Here is a 22,678-nt window from a genome sequence, read left to right as displayed (position 1 = left end):
GTTTTTAACACAAATCCGAGCTTTCACATATCATAACAATGATCTTGAGAATCTAATGGTCGTAACGGTGTGTTTAGTTTCTAAATCGAACCATAGATCGAAAGATATCGCATGATCAAGTTTACAAAGTCCAAATGCATTATGTCTAGGTAGAGTTGACCACGCACGATTAATTTAAATTAATTATGATTGGTTAAACAATTGAAATTTATTAAATAATTTTGTGATTAGTTGATATTTAGTGTTTAAAGTAGGGTTGCATGCATATGAATAAAAGGGATGATTGGATAACAATAAAATTGTAGATAATCTGAATTTTATCAAGATTTATTTTAGGATATTTATCTACAAGATAATTGTTTTAAAAAGGATAAATTATCTAGAAAATAGATAATAAAAAATCATAGACGGAGGATGAAAACACGTCTAGGTGCAAGGTTAGGTCAAAAAACCCTAGAAGGAGAGTCCAAAACGCACCTGAACACAGAAGTACGTTCAATGTCCAAAAGCCCATTCGGCACTTTTGGATTGCCGAACGGCACGTTAAAAGTGCCAAATTGGCATCTTTTGGGCTTTGCCCAAGAGCCTTCGGGTGACAATAGGGCACACCCTTTTCGACCTTTTCGCAAAAGGATGCATCCCAATTCGCATTTTAAGCGTCGTTACTTATTTTTTAAGCACTCCAGTCCCTATAAATAGAGGCTAGGTCTCATAATTCAACACATTTTTTTACGCTATAAGAGGCATACGTTTTGAGACTCTCAAATTGCTAATACTTGCTGATCCTCTCTGAAGTTATGGTTCTTAGGTTTCAAAGATAACTGAAGAAGTTTCTTTGAACCCTAAAACATCCTCTCAAGAACGAAGAGTGCTCATGCAAGCAGTTGTTTCTATCACCCTATCCTTGTTATGCTTCTTTTATTGATGAATGTTTTTATCCACAGTATGAATGATTCACCATTGTTTTGTTTAAAGCATGATTATTTTTCTATGTGATTGTTATAATCTCTTTCTTGAATGTCAATAATCTGCATGTGAACAACTCTTTTTCTCAAATAAAAACATATCTGCATTTTCATTAGATGTCAATCTAACTTTTTCCTCAAATAAAAACGGATCTGCATCTTCACTAGATGTAGATCTGACTTTTTCCTTAAACAAAAATAGATCTGCATCTTCCTTAGATGCAGATCTAACTTTTTTCTTAAATTAAAAATGGATCTTCATCTTCATTAGATGCAAATCAGAACTTTTCTCAGTAAAAAATAGATCTATATCTTCCTTAGATGTAGATTTGACTTTTTCTTAAAACAAAAATGAATCTGCATCTTCATTAGATGCAAATCTAAATTTTTCTTAATTGAAAACTGATTCGTATCTTCCTTAGATACATATCTGATTTTTCTTTAACATATGCAGATTTTTGAAATAAAGAAAAAGATAAAACATGATTGTGTTTGTGTTTGTTTTATTTGATTCATGTTGCATAAATTTAAGTTATGAGTGAAACTCTTTTTTTTAAATCTTTTTCATTCTTTTACAACATAAAAACAAATTTGATATTATTATCAAAAAATCACTTTTTTTACATACCACAAAACAAATCTGATTTTCACAAAGTTAAAATCACTTTTTCCTACATATTACAAAACAGATCTGGTCTTTCAAAAAATCAAAATCAATTTTTTTTACCTACTAAAACAGATCTAATTCTTTTCAAAAGAAGAGGCTTCATTCATAATAAATTTGTGTGATTTAATTTGTATTTCACATGCTCAACATATCATTCATGACATGCATAAAAATTGTACATTGATCACAGAAGTCTAGAAGACCAGACTCTGTCTGGATGGAATGGGTGCCTAACACATTTCCATTCCATAACCTAACCTCCAAATTTAGTTTCTATGGATAGGTAGACCTATGTCTTATCTTTGTTTTTATTTTTGGTAGATTGGAACTAGGACAAAAAGGCATGTATTTTTGGTAGTTTGTAACTAGGACCCAAAGCCATGAAATTTTCCATTTTTCAAATTTGTACCCTCTTTATTTAATCAATGAAGCAAGCAATTCAGTTATGTATTTGTTATTTAGTTTTTCTTATTTTTTGTACATAAAAAATAAGTGGCAACTCCACACCACTTACCCAAAAAGAGAGGTGCCCTAAAAAGCACACCACAAAACTCTCTCTTTTTTGAGAGGCACTCTTTTGGCGAGGTCTCTCACACCCATTAAGCAAAAAAAAAAAAAAAAACAAAAAAAAAAAAAAAAAAAAAAAAAAGAAGAGAGAAGAAGAGAAATTTTTTCCGAAGTTCAACCATTCCATTAAACCATGCCATTACACAAAATCCAAGACCTAAACCCTAAACCCAAACCCTAAACCAAAGCCTAAAAAAAAAAAGAAAAAAAAAAAAAAACCAAACCCAAAAAACCTTAAACAGAGCCCTTAACCTAAAAGTCCTAAATAATTCTTAAACTTAAGTGTTTCACATCCACTTTTAAAAATAAACATGTTCAAAGCCATAAAAATAAGATGGTCATTTTTTCTTCAGTCTTTTCTCCTTGGATCGTTCATTACTTTCATCTTTGTTAGATACTGTGTCATCTGGGTCCCTCCTTTTAAATTCATAGTTGTCAGTCTCATGTCTTTCTCAGTTGTCTCTAACGAACTGCTTCCTCATAGCAAACATGTCAGTCTCTTTGTCCACAATCTTGTTCACTAGCCAGTTAGAATAGTCTATGGTCATCCTTTGAAAGTGAACCTTAACAAAGGATTGATCCACTCAGTCAGTCATCTCCAAGCCCAACAACATGTTCTTTGTAGAATTAGGATTCGTGCCCACAGGAGTAAAAGGTTTTCCTCTTTTTCCACCAGGCATTCCTTGCTCATATTGGAAATACCTCAAGAGTCTATCAGCCTTGTAGAAAGTCGCTTTCCTTAACCCAACTAGGAAACTGTGATCTGATCTCGGAGACCGCAACAAAGGGGGTGGGAACTTCCACTAATAACAATTCCAAATGGAAGCACTAGATTTCTTGTTCAGAAATTTTACTCAGTCACTCTCAGTTTGACACTCAGTTTTGAGGATAGTCTTGTTGAGAAAATTTCCAGGACTATAATCGGCAATATAAGGCGTGGCAATCATGTCCAGTCTTTCCATCAACCATATTTGCAAAGCTAAGGGACACCTGCGAAAGTTTTATGATTCTCCACCATGGGATACAGAGTCCAATCCCATAAGAGTTTCTGCTAAGATCAGAGAAACGGGATTATCACCATCTTTAATCTGATTCACAATGCTTATAGCTCAAGCATCCACAAAACTAGGCCTGCCAAAGCAAAGCAAGAATTTTCTCATAAAGCAAAGAGCTAAGCCAAAATTCTTCTGCGTGTTGTTCATCACGCCATGAGCGCGTTTAATGATCAATCTAGAAAGAACTATACGAAGATTTACCATGTACCCTTCGATCATGGTGTTGGTAATTGAAGTAGGAAGTCCTAGAGCATCAGACTAATTTTCCCTATTCCTAGGATCACAAGAAACTGCTACTGATTTCTTGCTAGGATCATAACAAAGGATGGCTGAAAATTCTTCAATGGTGGGACAAAGTTCAGCAGTTTAAAACCGGAATATATGATCTTCAATATCCTAGAACCTCACAGCAGTACGAAGAAAATCCCACTTTATCTTGATATTCCTCAAAGCCTTGATTCCCTCTAGTTTGAAGGCTGTAAAATTAGTCTTGGTGCTGAAATGAAAGCTATGAACCCATCTGTTGATATCTTGGATTTTTGAATGAGAAAAATTTTGTTTGTTTGCTATAGGTAACTTTTGCTTGTGATTATTGTGTCCTACTAACCTTTATGCAGAGAGTTGTTGCAGAAGAGATTACTAAAGTAAGCTACATCAGTTCTTATTCAGGTTTAAATAAGTTCCAAAGAGTTTGTAGCTGAGTAGGAAAGTATTTTATGGTTACAAACGAAGAAAATATTTTTCAAAAAACCTAAAAACGCAAAACACACATAGAAAAACCGTGAGGAGTCAGCCCACCATGGTGTAAGCATGGTGGCGTGACAAAGTGCCATTTGGCACTCTAAAAGTGCCGATCAGCACTTTCAAAGTGTCGAACGGCACTCCCTGAGTGCCGAGCGGCACCCAGCTCTACCAATGTTCATTTACACAATTTTGCATTCTTGAACACTCTCTTGATCCGTTTTTTACTCTATTTAACACTCAAAAAAAAAAATTGGTTAAACTGGGGCATTCAAACATGCCTTACTCATTTGTTTAAAAAAAAAAAAAAAGTCATCACCACTTGCATCACTACTTTCAAAAAAAATTTTGATCAAATTAAGATTTTTCAAGGCCATGAACACATCTCTCAAACTAGGGGCATTCAACCAGGCCTCATTCATTTTCAAAAAAAAAAAAAAAAGGACCATCATCATCATTTCATAAAAAACCAAGATTTCAAGATTTCCAAAAACCATGCATTCATTCCTAAACTAGGGGCATTCGGCTCTGCCTCATTCAAATGAGTGCAAATTCCATCAGAGCCAATCAAAATAAGTTTAAATCGGTACTACTAGACCTCATCAGGTGAATTCTAAACTTGTCTCATTTAAAGTTTCTACATGATCACAAGCAATTCCAAGGGCAAAGAGCTAAAAGTTGAAATTATTGTTTAAGGAACACTTCTTCTTATTTTGCAGGAAAATTAAGAACATAAATCAAACATCATTGGGACTCCAAGTCCGCCTATGTGAAGACCTCCTCGACCCACCTCTAGAGGAGCTGCCTTCAGTATTTCCTTCTTGACTCGCATAAAATCGAGGATCATGCTGCTGGTTCTCAAGCTCAAGAGTCCTGATCCTTTCCTCCCAGGATCTTCTGTTGGCATCAACCAGTGCCATTTGACTCACCTAAAAATCAGCAAAGACAAGTGTTAGATCCATTATCAGGAAGAGTCCAACCAAAAGGCACTCAGAACGTATCATCTTATACCTAGCTCGCTTCATTGATCACATATTGGGAAGACTAGGTACGAGCCACTAGGTACGAGCCACCAGTTGCAAGCCTCCAATCATCTACATACTTTCCTCCATAAGATCAACACCAACCTGAAACACAAGTGTGTCAATTCATGAACAACTCAGTGATCCAAAAGAAATGAAGTCAAGGAACTGAAAGATTTAAGAACACACCGCATCGAGCCAAGGAACATTTGGCATGTGCTCTGGCCTATCCAATGAGATAAGTTTAATGGGTTTGGTTATTCATAGTGTTGGGCCCAACCACTTTAGTAAGGAATTACTAAAGTATATATTTATGAAATTGAATTTCATAAATATATAATGAATAACATAAAAGGATTAAACTGAGTACTCAAAGATTAAGATGTAGTAATCTTCAAAGTGGCAGACTATATTCGACTTTGTATTACTACGAATATTTTAATGAAGGGGTAGCATGTATAATAAAGTCTTGGGATATAATTTATTAATAAGGCCTAAAGTGCAATTATATTCATATATTGGTATTGAATATAATTAATGGTAACTTTGGACTTTTCAAAAGTTGACAGAAAAGCCCAAGGCCCATTGGAGCTAGAGTCTTATTTGTTCCCTTTTGGTCCCACTCCAAGCCACATACTAGAGCCCAATTGGAATGGCCCAAAAGGCTAGCCCAATTAGATAATCAGTTATATATAAGAAGAGAAACATACAGAATTTTATAAGTCTTTTCATAAGTGTTTTCATTAAGATTATACTAGGAATGAAATGGTTTGTATGTGAGTGTTGGACACTCTCTTATTCTCTCATTGGAAACTGATTAAGAGACCACACTTCTTGGGCATTAAGTGGAATTAGAGTGAAGATTAAGTGTTCCCAAGTACTTCTAATTTTTGTTTTGAATTTCACACCACCAAGATACGCTTTCTTGTTCTTAAATTCTAAAACTTACATAGTACATGTTATCAATTGCGAATGAAGTAGATTCGTTAATTTCCATTGCGTATGTTTTGTATGTGATACAAACATGTATTTTTCCAACACCACGAAACCCCACGTGGAGGCGCAAAGGAGGAAGAGGAGAAGTTAAAACAGTCGGGGGCCATAACGAAAGTATTCTTTCCTGAATGGCTAGCTAACATGGTGGTGGTTAAGAAGAAGAATGGAAAGTGGAGAGTGTTTGTCGATTTCACTAACCTTAACCGAGTAGGCCCAAAGCACCCTTTTCTAGTGCCGATAATAGATTAGTTGGCAAACAATACGGTTAAGCACCAGCAGATGAGCTTTTTGGATGCCTTTCAAGTTTACCATCAAATAGCTTTAGCTCTCGAGGATTAGGAGAAGACTTCCTTTATAGCGCTTGAGGGGAATTATTGTTACACGGTGATGCCATTTGGGCTGAAGAATGCAAGGGCTACGTACCAACGGATGGTTATACGCATGTTCAAGGAGCTGATCGGTAAAACAGTGGAGATTTATATTGATGATGTGGTGGTTAAGACAAGGGAGAGAGTGGGTCTATATTTTGAGGCAACACAAGTTACGCCTTAATGTAGAGAAATTTGTCTTCGGGGTAGGATCGGGCAAGTTCTTAGCATACATGATCACCACGCGTGGTATAGAGGTGAACTCTGACCAGATAACAACTATCCAACAGTTACACCCGCCTAACAACCCTAAAGAAGTCCAAAAGCTTACTAGCATGATTGTTGCACTAAATAGGTTTGTGTCAAGATCAGCAGACAGATGTTGACCATTTTATCAGTTGTTGAAAAAGTGGAAGGGTTTTCATTGGACAGAAGAGTGTGATTTGGCATTCAAAGACTTAAAGTCTTATCTAGCCAACCCACCTATTTTATCCCGACTCGAGCCAGAGGAGGATTTATAAATGTACTTAGTAGTCTCCAACCATGCTGTTAGTTTGGTATTGATTAGGCAGCATGAAGGGACCCAGAGGCCTATGTATTACCTAAGCAAAACTTTGGTGGATGTAGAGATGTGGTATTTGCCACTGGAGAAAATGGCCCTAGCCCTGTACATGCCACGAGGAAACTACCATACTACTTCCAAGCTTACACAGTATGGGTAGAGGTGTCCACGGGTCGATCCGGGTCGGGTTTGTTCCTACCCAAACTCGACCCAACAAACTTGAATGGGGGAAATCATAACCCGCAACTGACCTGTATGAGCTTCGGATCGGCCGAATCAAGTCTTGTCGGTTTCAGGTGCATATCGATCAATTTCGTGTTCGCTATAAGAGTCGAAATCTGGCCGAATTTTGGCCAAAATCTGGCCAGATCTTGGCCGAAATCTAGCCAGATCTCGACAGATCTCGACGAATTTTGGCCGAAATCTTGCCAGATCTTGATAGATCTGGCCAATATTCCTCCATATCCTTCGATATTTTTGGCTAAGATCTCACTACATTTGTCGAGATCCAACCGAGATCTCTTTATATCGGCAGAGTTTTGAGTTTAGGCTTATCGAATTTTTGCTAAAACACGAGATCTGCGACTGGAAGAGAGATATGATCGAGCAAGTCGGGTGCTTCGGTTTCTCAGACAGGCAAATTAAGACTCGAACCGATGGCATCAAGTCTTCGCGCCGGCGACCCGTAGCTGGCCGAACCACTGCTCAGATTGGGCGGTTATCAGGTCGAAGAGCGTCAAGCCAGTCAGATTCTTCAAGTCCAGGTAAGTGTTGGATAGCCCTAAGTATGGGTACTAACCGAGTACCCTTTGCAATCATTGTTAAGAAGGTCGGATTTCACGGGGAGGATAGCAAAATGGAGGATGAGACTCGGGACGTTTGACATACGTTACAAATCGAGGAATTCCATTAAAGGACAGGTGCTTGTAGACTTTATGGCTGAGTTTACCCCTCCTCTCTAAGGCTCGATAGGAATATGTCAGGTCAAATTTGAACAATGGAAAGTGTTTGTGGATGGAGCATCTAATGCAAGAGGATCGGGGGTCGGGATAGTGTTAGTGTCACCCGAGGGAGTAAAGTTGGAAAAGTCACTTAGGCTGGGCTTCTAGGCCTCGAACAATGAAACCAAGTATGAAGCCCTTATCGCGGGGCTGCAGGCAGCGAAGAAACTTGGAGCAAAAGAAGTGGAGATGTTCTTGGATTCAAGATTGCTCGTAAGTCAAATAGAGGGGAGTTTCAAGGCAAGGGATCATCGTATGTCACAATATTTAAAGTTGGTCAGGAATCTACGAGTAAATCTCCAAAAAGTTAGTGTGGTCAGAGTGCCGAGAAGTTAGAATAGTCATGCGGATTCTCTAGCTATGTTAGCATCTTCTTTAGATGACTACATACCCCAAATGATTACTATAGAATTATTAGAGCAACCGAGCATAGAACAGCAGACATTGATAGTAGCTACATCGGAGTTAGAGCCAAGTTGGTTGGATCCATACATAGCCTTTTTATCTGATGGGTCCTTGCCGAGGGATTTCAAAGAAGCTGAGAAGGTACGGAGAACATCAGCTCATTTTTGGTTATCCGAAGATAAGAGGTTGTACCAACATTCGTTTAGAGGACCATACTTGCTGTGCCTTCACACCAACAAAACCACCGAGTTATTGGCTGAGCTTCACGAAGGAATATGTGGTGACCACTCGGGGGGTAGGTCACTCGCACGCCGAGCTATGACTTAGGGATTCTAGTGCATGAATGTGCAACAAGAAGTGGTGCCAAAGACATGCAACTATCTTGCACCAGCCAGGGGAAAATCTCAATCCAATCGCCAATACTTGGCCCTTTGCCCAATGGGGGCTAGATATAATCAGGCCGTTCCCTCAGGCTTCAGTGAATAGAAAATATGTGGTGGTCACGACGGACTATTTTACCAAATGGGTGGAATCCGAAACCTTGGCAAATATTAGGGATGTGGATGTAAAGAAATTCGTTTGGAAGAACATCATTACAAGGTTCAGAGTTCCCTGAGCACTGGTGTCCGACAATGGGGTATAGTTTGATAGCAAGATTTTTCGGGAGTACTGTGGTAGCCTCAGGATAACCAACAAGTACTCATCGCCTGCATATCCTCAGAGCAATGGGCAAGCTGAAGCAACGAATAAGATGATCGATAATGGTTTGAAGAAGAGACTAGAGGGGGTGAAGGGAAACTAGGTCAAAGACCTGCCTAATGTTCTGTAGGCATACCAAACGACTTCTAGAAGGTCAATAGGTGAGACGCCCTTCTCCATGACCTACGACATCGAAGCAGTTATACCGATAGAAATTAGCTTATCGAGTATGAGGGTTGTAGACTTTATGCAAAGCCATAATGATGAATGTATGATCAGGAACTTGGATGCCCTAGAAGAATGAGGAGATGTGGTATTAGTATGGGTTGCTGACTAGCAACAAAAGTTGGCTAAAGGATATAACAGGAAAGTGAGGCCTCAGGAGTTTGTGCCAGGAGACCTTGTTTTGTAGAAGGCTGTTAGGAGTATGAAGGATCACAATGGCCCTAAATTGGAAAGGACCCAACTGAGTGATAGCTACGGCCAGAGTAGAAGCTTATTACATGGAAGATATGGAAGAAAGACCCCTACCCTGACCATGGAACGTCTGTAATCTAAATAAATACTCCCATGAATGTAGTGTAGTAGATGAAATTCAGTGGAAGTTCAAGGATGCGTGTCTAAATTTGTAGGCTGACGAGAACAGTGGAAGTAGATGAAATTCAGTTAAAAGATCTTGTGTAGATTATGAGTAAATAGTAAAGTGCCTGTGCATGTACTTAACATATATTCATAAAGACAGAAACCTGGCCTCTACCTTACTTTGGCCACCAACCAGGTGAAAACCTTAATACATATTCATAAGGATAGAAACCTAGCCTCGAGCTGACTCTGGCCACCGACCTGGTGGAAACCTTAATACATATTTCTATGGACAGAAGCCTATCCTCGGCCTGACTCCGGTCACCGACCAGGTGGAAACCTTAATACACATTCCTAAGGACAGAAACCTAGCCTTGGCCTGACTCCAGTTACCGACCATGTGGAAACCTTAATATATTCCTAAGGACAGAAACATAGCCTTGGCCTAATTCTAGTCACCGACCATGTGGGAACTTCAACAAATTTTTCTGTTTCACAAGATGGATCATGGCATAAACTCGACCTTTAATCACCAAACATTCCTACATGTAATTACTGATCAGGGAATATAAAGTGCATCTTCAATATTATCTAATGAGGACACTTGAGAACAGTGAACCATGATTGTTGAAATTATTTGCTGTGTTACCGAACGATAACACTTAAGCAATTTTTAGCATTATATCAAAATGTTGATATTGTTACCAAATGTCTGAATTATTCCATTACCTAACGTTAACACTTAAGCAATTTTCAGCATGAACATCAACATATTGATGCCGTTACAGAATGAGTAAAAACTTGAAGAAAGTAAATTTTTGGTATTAACCCTTCTCATATAATCATGATAAGATAGGGAAAGATGAAAGATGAAGCAGGGAAAACTTAAAACCATTAGTTTCAAATAAACTTTTTAAAAAAAGTTTAGTATGCGGGTATCAATTCACTTAAGAAAATACATAGAATATCAATCAAAATAAAAATAAAAAATAAAAAGGAAAAGGGGGAAAGGGATAGAAAAGAATACAAATATTCATAATAACACAATCCAGCACCACTACATGGGAATTAATCTGCTCTAATAGCTCCCTAGTCTTCGGACTCTCCGTACTTTCATCTTTATCGCTGTTTTCCTCGCCCTACTCTTCGCCCTGGGTTTCAACCTCAGGGTCCTCTAGCAGTAGGACTCGGTCAGCACACTTGAAAGGGGAATCCTCCGGGAGGTCGACAACATCAATTGCAGCCATCCAACCCTCCATGACCCCAAATTTTCGGGCCTGAAAGATCAAGCGGCCAGCCAAGTTCTTAGCGTTACTGAAACCCTTATTATAGTAGGTCTACTTCTGAGAATTCTCCATGCTTTTAAGGTCGGTGAGCTCCTTGTCCCAAACAAAGAGGAGGTTGGCAGTCTGCAAGCTTAAGCTCGATCCCCCGAGTTTACCTTGAAAATCACTGGCTTTCTGCTCTGCCAACTCTAGTGCCTTCTTGATAGTAGTTGCCCACCGCTCCATCACATTTAGCCCTAGAGTTTTCTCTTGTAGGCTGGCCTCGTTACCTGCCTGAGGACCTTTTCTTTGTCGGCCTCCTCCAGTGCCCCCTTTAGCCAACCCTCCACCACATGGGTCAATTGGATAGCCTAAGACAACAGAAAAGCAAGGCGGAGCTATTCTAGCTCGATTGATAACACTTGTAAAATGAGAAGTATGTGAAGGAAAAGAAAGGAACCAAGCCAACAAAACAGTAAAAGTTTGGACAAATAAAAGCTTACCGTTATAGTGTGCCACTTCACTTTTAGGACGAGGTCATCATCCTTACAGCAAAAGTAGTGCTCTAGATCAATAAGCAGCAATAAGGCCTACACGAGGCTATTTTATACCTACCTTCCTTGTCCGGACATAAGAATCCAAGGGCAAGACCTTGTCCCCTAGATGGAAGGAGCACTCCCACTTGGCAGCAAAACCCGAGGAAGAAGCCGTCAGTTGAGAGTCAATTATGATCGACTGGCTCACAGGCTATCTCTTGGGGGGTCCTACTAGTCGGTTGAGTGGCTACCCGACCCAAGGCTAGAGTGGGGAGGTGGCAAGTGGGGGAACTGTAGCGCCTTTGGCACCCTTTTGCCACTTCCTCTGTTGTTGGGAAGTAGGGGGCATAGTTTGTTGGGGAGTAAGCCGAGCGGCGGCCTAACCCTTCAAAGCCTATGCGGCTGGAAACCAACGATCCAAAGCGATGGAGCGCTTCCGGACCATTTCTTCTACTAGTTTAGGTAGAACAGGCTCTTCAGGAATTGCCTCATCAACAATTGGATCCTCTTCTGTAGGGTCTCCTAAAATGTAGGCCTCCAAAGGAAAATGTACCGCCTAACCTTGGTAGACGGTATCTCTCGAAATGTCTTGTATAGGTTCAAGAAAGTCGTGTCTAACTAATAGGGACCTAAATGCCTTGCTTCCCCCCTAAAGTGATTCCTTGCAACAGGAATCCAGGCAATCGTACGTCCAGGTACGATAGAAGTGGGTTGCCGACTATTAAAGCACTCGATGAATCTTGGTAGCTTGTGTAGGAGGGCACGCCGCCTAAGATCAAGTGAGAAGTACTTAACTGTCCGTCGTAGTGTACGAATATCTCCGAGCAAAGGACGAAGTTAAGCTCCTGAACTCGCACTACGTTTATATCCAGCCGAAATTTCTTAGAAACTACAGTCAAGGAGGGGGTACGAATTAGTGAGATGCCGAGAAAATAATTAAAAAAGAGAGGGAGAGACATGTGCATATGAAATAGATAAGAAATAAATGACAATGCGCATATTAAAAAAATAAAATACAAAAGGGGGAGGGGAACACGATTTGTGTATGTTAAGGAATCGGGGAAAAGAAAGTATAGACCTATCTAGCAAGGAGAGTCGAGCAAGTCAGCTCACCATTCAATTAATTTTTCTCTCACCCTCACATGCTCCCTCGTCGAGTTCCTATTGGAGTCGGGGAGGTAGGATATCAACCTAACCATTGTGTTTCAGGTTTGAAGGTAATACCCAAGCTTCAAACTCCCCCAAATGGCATATAAGAAGTTGATGTCGTGGTGGCTAAGTCTAAGGCCTTACAATCGGTTGAGACACCCCACACAGTTGACTACCCTATAAAAATTAGGTAAACACAGGTTGGGGCTAATGCCATAAAAACTAGGGATCCTAAGTAACAAGGGATCTACTGGGAACCTAACCCCGCCCTCAAGTATGGACATTAAAGGGAAAAATACTACATGGGGGAGCCTTTGGACTTCTATATCTCCCTCGTGACAATATATAATTTCAATGTCATGAGGATTGTTGTATTTAACTCTGAAAGGTTCTACGTCTAATCTAGTTTTCAAAAGGTAAGAAAACCCATATTTTTTAGTCTAACTATGTTATAAGGAGATAGTTAGAGGGAAGAAGACTTACTGAGTGACTTCTCGAAGAGGAGAGTGGTCTTGTAGGGAGATTAAGGGATCGGGGACAGGAGGAAGGCAATATTCTGAATTTAGAAAAAGGTGAATTAAGGACTGTATTTATAGAAACAAGGATCATTAATTGTAATTGCCCAAAAAAATTAATGCATACCATCATGTCTCCTCACATGTGCCTCGATAAGCGAAGCGTCAGGTCATCTGAACCGTTCGATACCTCGAATTTTGCCACGTATTTGAAAGGAGCAAGCTGTCTTGTCTGTTACATTAATTGATAGACTATTGGTCTTCCCAAGGAGTAACCGTCATTTCTCTTAAAAAGGGAAGGCCAAAAGCCCTGACCACAGGGCAAGAAAGCCCCGATCCTATCTTCATTTTGCAGAAACAAGATCATAGGGGGCTATTGTAGGGGGTCGAGCCCAAGCAACCCATGTTAGCCCACCTAATCAAAACCCAACATAAAACCCGAGGCCCATCAGACAAGTTAAACTAGGTACATAAGGGGGGAGTCAACCTTGGGCCCTATCACAATGGGCCCAACCCTAAGGTCAATTGATGGGCCGAGGAGACGACTACTTGAAGGAGTCCTGAGTGGTTGGCTAAACACTGACTAGTGACGAAGGAAGTCAGGGTGAAACACAAACCTAGCGAGGTTGGTAGCTGAGGGCTGATAGCGTCATTGGGGAAACCACCACTGAACACTATTTGGCATCTGGAACAAGTTCCAAGGGAATCCTCTAAAGTTGTGAGGATCCTCTGAGATTCTGATGAACATAGGAATACGTGTGAAGTGGAAAAATAATGATGATCACCCCACTAACAAGAGACTATCAAAGGGGGAAAAGGATAAAGGCTTAGGGTTGGAAAAACTAGGGAATGAGAGATAGAGAGAAATACATAGGGAAACACTGGGATTTAAGGGAAACCAGGTGAAGTTTGGGGCCTAATCGATAGGATTAAGACTTAACCCACATATATAAAAATTGTGTCCCAAATACCATCATCGAATCAGTCTTGGGTGACCACATGAATAATTATAAAAATAAAATATATTAGCGTAAATGGACTTTTGGTCCCTATATTTTGACCTTATTTCTATTTTGGTCCCTACTTTTTTATTTTACCGCTTTTATTCCCTAAATGAAAAAAGCATTCCATTTTTATCCCTACCATCACTCACTTAATGAAAATATCCCATGTGGCAAACGGAGTGCATTATTGGCACATTAAATTCTAACATGGCCATTAAAATAATAATAATAATAGATGCCACATCAGTATCTAATTTTTTAAGAAAAAAATTATCAATTTTAACAAACTAAAAAAGAGAAAACTTAATTTAAATCCAAAAACTACATGAATTTAGATCTGGTTCATCTTCAATAAGAGCACTAAAGAACACAAACCCAAATTTTCTAGCCAAAGAACACACCCAGATTTTTTAGCATTTTCTTGCCGAAATCTGACCAAACCCAAATCCAAACACAACAACTCTACAGATGAACAAGATAAACAAACCAAAAATTCAAAACCACATGGACACAATGAACAAGGCATCACTAGATCTAATAACAAACCCAACCAACACCACTCTAACCAGCTGACCACCTTGACCACCAAACCACCACCTTTCTTTGTTACAACCACCAACAACCCACACTTAAACCAATCTCCAGCATACCTAGAAGATTCAGAATAGCCATAGGAAAACAAACCAAAAACCCCCATCAATCATCAAATCTCAAAGCCCAAAAATACCAAAACCAAACCAAAAAATTCAACATAGCAACAAATTAATTCTCTTACCTAGTAACAACCTAATTCTCTTACCTCCATTTACACAAACTCCCAGTACAAACAAACCAAATGAAAATCCAATAGCAAAAACCAAAACCTAAACCGAATATCTAGGTGATCGAGTCTCATGGAAGCAAAAATATCATGGTTGATGTGGTGAGGGGGTTGGTGAAGAGGAAATCGGAGAGAGCGGAATTGAGATAGAGGTTGTGGAAAGCAAAGGAAACGTGAAGGGATAAGGCTGGTAAGGTGAACATGGTGGAGCTTCCTTGCTCCGCCAAAAAAAAATGCTAGCCACCACCACGTGCTCTCCTCTCAATGTTTTGCTCTACTTGCAGAAATGATTATCTCTCTCTCTCTCTCTCTCTCTCTCTCTCTCTCTCTCTCTCAGCTATGTGTGTGCGCAGGTATGGGTTAGTTTCAAAAAAATTTATGGGTGTTTCAGTGGATTTTGAGTGCTTAATGTGGGTATGGGAATTTTTTTATACTCTTTTGGGTATTTTAGTGGGTTTCAATAAATTTTATTTTTGTAATGTTTACTTTAAAGATTAGTAAATTTAATTTTTATGGGTTTGTGCTCTTGTGATTGAATTTTCTGGGTTTGTGTTCATGTTTAAGATCTAAATTCATGTGTAATTTGGGTTCTAATTTTTTTCCCTTCAAATTGATAAATTAATTGTTTAGAATTAAAGGTTTATATGGATGCTAATTTGTCTTTGTTAATTATTTTTTATGTTGACGTGTACATTTTTTAAATGCCAAATAATTTTTCACTATTATTTTAATGTCCATGTCAGCATTTAATGTGTCAACAGTGCACTGCGTTTGCCACGTAGGATATTTCCATTAAGTGAGTAATGGTAGGGACCAAAATGGAACGCTTTTTTCATTTAGGAACTAAAAGCAGTAAAATAAAAAAGTAGGGATCAAAATAGAAATAAGGTCAAAATGCAATGACCAAAAATGCATTTACGCCAATAAATATATTAACAAATTAAACAACAGAAAAGGTTTCTTTTTATTTTGTCTACAATCTAGCCTAGTCAAAACCTCACTAAGCCTTTCTTTTTTGTTCCTATGGATCATAGAAAAAAAAAGGTTAATCTTAACTAGAGGATAGATGAGCAACTTACTCGGCTCCTCAATTAGCCTTCAAACAACTAAATATATTAACAAAATAAATAATAGAAAAAATCACTTTAATTTCGTCGGCAAGAGCCACTTCTACTTTCCTAACCCAACCTCTTTAGGACCTCGCAGAGCCTCTCTTTTTCTTTTTTTCCTATGAATCATAGCAAAAAAAAATGTTAATTGTGGTGGCGTTTTCCTAACAACCCTGAGTTGGTTGGGCACAAGCCCCCAATTTATTTGCATTCTAGGTTATGTTTAACCCACAATGGGAGATCCTTGAACCAATTTGTATTATGATGGACCACACCCTAATTTTATTTTATTGTTGGGCCACTTTGAGTTAAGCCTAGCCAAAAAGGCTTTCAAATAGCTGAGCTTCTCTTTTGAAGTCCGAGCAAGGTCTCCATTCGCAAGAGTGTGTTCTTAATAACGCCTTCAAATGTATACTTGTTATATATTTATGTGGCCGTTATCTCCTTATTACTATGCTTACTTTGTATAATTAAGCCATGATTTGCATTAGTCCCTATTATTTATCTTTACATAATTTCTTGAATAAGATGCTATTCATTGTGTGTAATTTTCTACTTTCATGAAATCATGTGAGAAAGATGAGTTTACAGGAATTTGTGAGAGAATGGAGGCCAAACTAGAATTAAGTGGAGCTAAAGGACCATGCTTAAATGTCTAAGAAGGTGCCTCTGGAGTGCTTGGATCGTCTACTCTGATTGGAAGCTTCAAATAAGAAAAGAAACCAAAGAGGCAGAATCTGAAAAGGAATAATCAGATTTGAGTACTGATCAGTATTTTGAGTGTATCTCACTCATCAAAAATCCAATTGACACATGGCTAGATGGGTTGGAACCATGACTTAATTATCTACAACTTTCCAGTTTTGGGTTATTCAAAATTCACAAGTTTTAAAGGTAGAAATTAACTCACAAGTTACCTCTGTAAACCTGGATGGAAATTAAAATAGTAAAAGTTTTATTTTCTTTAGACACTTTTATGTCAGGGTTTTGGAGGGAGGCTGGGTAGAACGAATTTTGGTAGAGAAAACCTGTTGGGGTTTATGCCCTAAAACCCAATTTATTGGCATGTATTTAATAATTAAATTGTTTAATTATATGAGACTATCTATAAATGAACTAAGACATTATCATAGTCAATGAGATGCATTGTATGTGATTTATGTGAAAAGTCACAGAAGATATAAATCACAAGTTCTTTGTAAACTCAGAATTTTAGTTTGTAGTCGGTGATGAAATTGGGCGTTTCATCTGCGAAGACTATAACATATCAACTACGATGATTTGTCTTGATCATGGAAGTGGAGACTTCTAGTTGGTATGTTGACATGTTTTAAGAGTTAAGACATATTGAACTGGACCGCTGTGAGATTTATTATTCTCCTAACGACTGTCAAATGAATAATAAATCTTACGACTTCTATTTACATCAACTCTAAATCCTGAGAGAATAATGGACCTGATAATGAGATGTAGGTTGCTTTGATATATCAGGAGTGAGATCTATTATTTACGGTCAAAACCTCAGTATGTTGGGCATCCACATTTAGTGTTGATGGAACATATATTCTCAAGATAGAATTCATAGTCTCTTAATGGAGATACAAAATATTCCCTTGAGATAAGTTTAATGGATTTAGTTATTCAGAGTATTGGGCCCAACCACTTTAGTAAGGAGTTACTAAAGTATATATTTATGAAATTGGATTTCATAAATATATGACGAATAACATAAAGGATTAAACTAGGTACTCAAGGATTAAGATGTAGTAATCTTCAAAGTGACAGTCTATATTCATGACTTTGGATTACTACGAATATTTTAATGAAGGGGTTGTATGCATAATAAAGTCTTGGGATATAATTTATTAATAAGGCCTAGAGTGCAATTATATTTATATAGTGGTATTAAATATAATTAATGGTAACTTTGGGCTTGTCAAGAGTTGACGGAAAAGCCCAAGGCCCATTGGAGCTAGTGTCTTATTGGTCCCTTTTGGTCCCACTCCAAGCCACACACTAAAGCCCAATTGGAAAGGCCCAATAGGCCAGCCCAATTAGATAATCAGTTAGTTATAAAGGGAGAAACATACAAAATTTTTTATTAGAAGAGATTAGAAAAGAAAAAGAAACGGTGTGTGAGAGAGTGTGAGACACACTTTCATTCTCCCTTTGAAAAACTGATTGAGAGACCACACATCTTGGGCGTAAAATGGAATTGGAGTGAAGATTAAAAGTGTTCCCAAGTGCTTCTAATCTTTGTTTTGAATTTCTCCACACCAAGGTACGCTATCTTGTTCTTAAATTCTGAAATTTACATTGTGCACGTTATCAATCATGAATGAAATAGATCCTAGTTCGTTGCTTCCGCTGTGGATTTTGTATGAGATACAAAACCAGAATTTTTCCTTCAATTGGTATCAGAGCCAGGTTTTCATATCATGATTGTATAGCGTGTGATTGAATTTTAGAATTTTAGAAAACCGTTATCTTTGTCTTTCAATTTTCTGCATCATTTGGATATAATGAAGAGAATTGTATCACTTGTGTATATATATTTATATGTGTATATATATATATATAAAAGAATATATGTATTTTTGTTGATCAAGTGCCGTGTTCTTAGTTTTGTCCATGGAGTTTTTAGTTATCAAACAGTTCGGATTGAAAGGCATTGTTTTGTGGCCTACGGTATCTTTGTGATACACCAAGACGGAATGGAAACAACTGTTTTATAACTGTTTTTGTTTGCACCGCTTGGTCTATTATTTTCATGGCATTTGATTTAATGCAATTACATGGCTTCCATGGCTTGACTTTAATTGGCTTGGTGAATGTAATTGCATGGCTTCCATGGCTTGACTTTAATGCTTGGCTATCTTGTTTTAAGAGATTGAATTCCTATAAAGCATTCTAAGCATCTGAAGGTTACGTGTGTGCATATAAATATATGAATCCTTGGTTGGCATTTAGTGCATGTTTTGGCTTATTGACATAAGTGTCATGTACTTTGTTTTATGAGGATTATGCATGCCAACAACCAAGCCATGCAATCCGTACAATATATATATATATATATATATATATATATATATATATATAATGTAATAATTATATATTATATATATTAATTTGTATATTATATTATATATAATATAATATGGATTTTTATATGTAATAAGGATTTTTATTACGTTATATATATTTATATTTGTTAATGCTAGTTTAATGAAATTTATTCCTAATGAGATTAGGATTATATTTTTTCACGTGTCTAGCATTATTATGGTTCTTGATCGGTAAATCTTCCTTGATAAAATCAAAAAGTGTTTTTGATGGCAGAACAATGAAGATGTCAAAAACGGTTACCTGAAAATTCTAAAAAAATCAGTTTTGCGAGTCTCGATCGATCGAGAATTCCTTTCGACCGATCAAAGGCACTGAATTTTGAATTTTCACTTGTTTTTGACTAAGTGTTAAAACTTTAATAAAAGCAAGGCAATATGATTAATTTTATAGTCCTTAAAAGTTAAGGATATTTATTAATCATTATCTAACTAAAAGACCTACTGAGATCAAAGATGTTAGTTAAATAGAACTCTTAGTCCTAAATTGTTTTATGATTAAAAGTCCTTAATTTATTTTAATTAGAGGGTTTTAATGAGATTAAAATTCTAATTAAAAAGTTATATAGTTTCTAATGAGATTAGAATCTTTTATTTAGTAAATTAAGGAGAGAGTTCTATATAACTAATTTTTGATTCATTAGTGTTTAAGGAATCCTAAATAGTTTAGGACTTCCATTTTAGTTAGTGATTCTAATGAGATTAGAGTCTTAAACAAGTGCAAGGTTATTAGTTGTGATGGGATCACAATTATTTAAGAAAAAAAACCCAAATAACGAGTGGGAGTGCTTAAATAACCCTTTTGTTAAGTTTATTGTAATGTGAATAAATACCTTGTCTTGACTTCGAGTCTTGCATACCATGCGGAGGGTATTTACTTCACGGATTACAAGGTTAAACTTCTTTATGATTAAGCGAATGTTCGTTACACTAAAGTGACGTGACTTAGTAACATCACATCGAATTTAAACAATTAAACACATTTGATGTGTAGGGTTAAATTTGTGATTAGATCACAATGTTTTTAGGACAATCCACTTGTTTTAATTTTCTAGTGGGAGAGAGATACAAGGGTTGGATCTCACGGCCTCCATTGTTGGTTCATAGTAGTGTGAAATATATACTTTGTCTTTGCTTCGAGCTTAGCATTCCATGCGGAGAGTATTTATTTCATGGTACTACATGATTGAATTTCTTGGTTTATAGTAGTTTGATCAAACACCTTGTCTTAGCCTCGAGCTTTGCATTCCATGCGGAGGGTGTTTTGTATCATGACACTACATAATAAGCCTGTTTAAGGGGATGAAATGTGGCTACACATGATTCTAGGCAATGGTGTACACTAGACTAAGTTTGATAGTATCCTCTATGTTGAGTTCTTGCTATTATCACTTAGAGGCCAAAGAAATAGCGGCATATTATTTTGTTTGGTAAGAGTTACCATGATAGCATTAATAATGAGAGTAATTCTCGCCTGATCGTAGTGGTTGGTATTTACTCTATGCTGAGGAATATTAATTGTGAGATTAGGTTGTCGTTGCACCTAGTATAGTATGTTTTTCGGGTTTTATACTATATGGTTATGGATGCAAAATATAATGTCCCTGTAATTATGTTCATAGTCTCGAATTGAAGTTGTCATAAATTTTTGTTCTCTAACTATTTTTTTTATTGAATCACATTAACTAAGATATAATTTTGGACATGGTGCTTAAGGAGCTGAAGTACATATATATGTTTCAATTCAGCATTATCATAATTTCCTATGCATGATGCATTGATGGAAGATGGCTTATGATATGATCATAATCTCCATTGAAATGCTAATATGTTACATTGGCTTTTATCTCAAATGTGCTACAGCATGAGATGCAAGAGTTAGTACTAGACTTTGACTTTGTATTAAGTCTAAATGAGATATTTGGTATGAAATATCGTGCTACTAGACGATATTTAATATAAGTCATATTGAGTGCCAAGAAAAACTTAAGTAGTTCCAATTCTATATCATTTTATGAAAATATTTTCATTTTAAAATGAATTGGAATTCTTGGATGTAGAGATTAAATGTTAATCTCATATGGATATGATCCATAAGTCCTTGTTAGAATCATTTGACCAATTCAGATTGTTTTGAAAATAAATTTCTTTTATATTATCTGAATTGATGAGTGAGTTCTACACAATGGAAGACATCCTAAAAGCTAAGGCTAGGATCAATATGATTTAATCAAATTCTTAGCCTAGACCAAAAGGAAAAGGTGGTAAGAAGAGGAATTAAAATACCAAACAGTTGGGCAAGCTATTTGCCCTAGTAGTTGCCAAAAGGAAATTAGACTCAAAAGTATGACCAAAAGGAAAGTGTTTCCGTTTTGGTAAAGCTAAATTTTGTCCATGATTGTTTTCTAGATGGAGATTTACATGTTTTACTTTTTAAAGAGAAAGTTTTCATCCTTTGGTATTGTATGTTTTTGGCACTTATGTCTAGATCTTATTAATCTAAATGGTATTCAAGATTGGTGAAAGATGGGCTTTTAGAACCATTATCTTGTTAAATTCCCAATCTATGAATTCTATTTAGATGATAATATGATCTAGGGTTCCTTTATTGTAAAGGAATATAGTTTCAATGACTTCTTTAAGTCAGTGCATATATGAAGGAGGAATAAGACTCTTTTAGAAATAGTAAAGTACATGATAAGTATTTACATTTCCTTATTTCTTTTGGAGATATACTCTATGTATTACTATACATTTTCTAAAATTGATTTCAAAAGTTTGTTCCTAGGACATTTGTCAAATTGTGGATTAGGTGAAAACCTAGTATATGATACTTCCACTTTTGGGGATGTCCAGTACTTGTGCTAGAAAGGAAGTCTATCAAAATGAAATCAAAAGGTAGAAAAATGTGTGTTTATGTTGTGTATCCAAAACAAATTTCAAAAGATTGTTTTGGTAGTCATAAAAGATGTTTGTAAAGTACAAATACAAAGTTCTTGATGATGACTATGTGAATAATCTTAAAATTATACATAAAATCGTTCTAGAAGAAAAATGTCAGAATTTGTTGTAAGACAACTATAAAATACATTTAGAAATGAGATGGTTGTGTTAGATACACCACAAGAAATTATTCTACATATATAGCTAATACACCGATACAATATCGTAGTGGGAGGATTATCAATTATCAAATAAATTCATACTTTTGGAATAAACTTTTCAAGTCATTCCACAAGGATATGAATTAATCCTGGCCTTAACAGAGGCAATAGATGATATAAATATGAATTACTGGATCAAGGTTATGTAAATAGAATTAGATTCTATTTAAAGTCTAGAACTTATAGAGGAGCCTAATGGCATTAAGCCTATTGTTCTCAAATAGGTCTATAAGAAAAATTGAGATTGATAGATTTGAAGGTGCAAACCTTCAAAGTCAAGACTAATGGTGAAAATATTTATTCAGAATGAAATGGTTCGACTATGAAAAGATTTTTTCACCAATAGTCAAGTTTGACTTTATCT

General features: G+C 36.9%; 1 long non-coding RNA gene across 1 annotated transcript in view; it reads right to left on the bottom strand.

Annotated features, from left to right (window-relative positions):
* Positions 1-14,685: 14,685 nt before the first annotated feature.
* LOC142637423 (uncharacterized) overlaps positions 14,686-22,678 on the bottom strand; it is a 46,942-nt gene continuing 38,949 nt past the window's right edge. The window contains exon 6 of the long non-coding RNA XR_012844634.1: positions 14,686-14,749. This is a non-coding gene — a long non-coding RNA (uncharacterized LOC142637423). The remainder of the gene's footprint in view (positions 14,750-22,678) is intronic.

The sequence above is a fragment of the Castanea sativa genome, chromosome 5 (genome assembly GCF_040712315.1).
Source record: "Castanea sativa cultivar Marrone di Chiusa Pesio chromosome 5, ASM4071231v1".
In the NCBI taxonomy this organism is placed as follows: domain Eukaryota; kingdom Viridiplantae; phylum Streptophyta; class Magnoliopsida; order Fagales; family Fagaceae; genus Castanea; species Castanea sativa.
Note: the sequence above shows the minus strand (reverse complement) of the source record. Positions and strands in the feature narration are given on the sequence as shown.